At 56.2% G+C, this 2037-nt stretch overlaps 1 pseudogene; it reads left to right on the top strand.

Moving 5' to 3' along the window:
- Positions 1-917: 917 nt before the first annotated feature.
- LOC144338333 (uncharacterized) lies at positions 918-1700 on the top strand (annotated as a pseudogene).
- Positions 1701-2037: the final 337 nt, after the last annotated feature.

Raw genomic sequence — 2037 nt, 5'->3', positions numbered from 1 at the left:
CATATTGCAGGGGTGGTGTACATCCCCTGCGAAATCGGAACAAATAACATCCTCTCCACCTTTGGAACACTTTTTAACATAGCTTCGTATGTGGGGAGGACTCGAGTGATTAATCGAATGTTTCATCAGGTGCGGTTCTTCTGTTTCCCAGTTTTGACACAACATTTGGTGAAATTTCCAGAGACTCCTGTGGTCAGCCTCACGGTTTCACTCTGTCACTTTCTAATGCAGTATTCTTTGGGAGTCTTTCAAATTAAGCGCCATCATTTAAAAATAAGTTTTATAATATACAGTTTCAGGTGAATTCTTTACCTTCATGTCTCAGGCAGTAGCTACCTACCTGTGGGTAGTCAGAAAGGTTCACACGGTTTTCCAAGGCGACCTTTGCATTTAGTGGAACTATTAAGAGCTCATTCCTGCTTTGGCTGTGATTGACACGCAGTGCGCATGAGGCCATGTGTGGCTTAGTGTCTTCTGCAGGCTTAGAGGTCACTTTCTGTTCTTCCCCAAGCCTGCTCTGCTGTGCCGAGTGTTCACTGCGGGCGACGGTCACACTGTCTGGCACAGGCCACCGATGCCACAGGGCAGGCTCCACGTATCGGAGCCTGCAGAATGGCAGAGTCCGGCCTCCTCGCCGCCCTTCAGGGGGAGCAAAAAGCACAAGCCTGTTATCAGAGCTGTGCTAGCCCAGAAAGCCTCCGAACAGGTTTAATTTAGGAATCAGCTCCTACCAACTGCCCATGTTTAGGATGTGTTTGAGTTTTTGTGATTTTTCCTGCACTGAAGCTACTGGGCTGGCTCTGAGTCACTGTCATGGGACTTCAGGTTGCCCCGACGGGAAGCGCAGGGGGAGGAGGGCCGCACAGAGGCTTTCGGCCGTGATAATGAAGGGCTTGTTGCCTCTTGGGACAGCGAGTTCAAACTCTTTGTAATTGTCAGCGTAAATAGTGACCCGCTGAGGACATGGCTGTAATTCAGGGTGGCATGGTGGATTGTCATCCTTGATATCAGGTACCTGCCTCTAAAATGACGGTACCCGTAGTGCGGCTCCAGGAGGGCAGCTCCTGCCAAACACACGTGCTCCTGGGCCGGCGCCTGAAGCCACGGTCGTGCTGCCAGCCAGGACTGCAGCTGTGGGTGCAGCGGGGTCTTCATGGCACTGAGCGCCTCCCTCGTTTGCTTGTGGGGCCCAACCCTCCGTCCCTCCCTGTCCCCAGTGCGGCTTCTCCCAGGGTTCTCCCAGCCCCGTGCACACCTCTGTCTTCACAGCTTCCCTAGTTTTCTCGTGGGCGGCTCAGGTGGGCGCCTGGGCAGGGATCGTGTGTTAGTCGAGTTCTTTCCAGCCTTCCTTGGCTAGTGGCTCAACAGGTTCCTTCAGATGAGTCAGCCAGCTGTGTGCCTGCATGTTCAGGATACTTGTCAGGGGCCTTCCTCAGAGCAAGACCGACACTCACCTCCTCCATAGGACTTTGGAGCCCGCCCTGGAGAGACGCCAGCCACATCCAGAGGGGCCGCCCGGGTCCCCGTGGGCTGGTGGGAGTGACTTCTGAGCCACTCGAGGCCCCACTTTGTGTTCCTACACCCCACAAAGTCACTTAAAGTGCCATGTTCTGGTGCCGTGTGCCTCTCGAGTGTGGCACACAAGCCTGGACGGGGATCTGAGCGGGCGCTGCCTTCCTCAGGCTGCGCTTGTGTTTTAGGGCCCCTGGAACACTCGTGGCTGTGATTCTAGCCACAGTCTCGGCTTCCCTAGAGGGTTTCACCCGCAGCCTGAGGGCCACATCGGCAGCCACCGAGGAGCCAGCAGGTCCGACGTTGGTCTCACTCAGTCCTTCTCGACTTTGGTGACAGAGGAGACAGCAAAACTTCAGCTGGGAGCCCCAGGCCTTCTCTGCTTGGGGCCCTGGGACTGACATAGCACAGATCCTGCCATCCACGTGCTGGGGGCCCCGCTGTGCGTCTCCCTCTTCTGGTCAGGGGCCGCTCCCTAGGGCTGGGCAGCTCCGGGTCCTCGCACTCAGGGGCTCAGGGCGGGTC

This window comes from Macaca mulatta, chromosome 20 (genome assembly GCF_049350105.2).
Source record: "Macaca mulatta isolate MMU2019108-1 chromosome 20, T2T-MMU8v2.0, whole genome shotgun sequence".
Lineage (NCBI taxonomy): Eukaryota > Metazoa > Chordata > Mammalia > Primates > Cercopithecidae > Macaca > Macaca mulatta.
The sequence above is the reverse complement of the archived record's forward strand: the minus strand, read 5'-3'. Positions and strand labels throughout refer to the sequence as shown.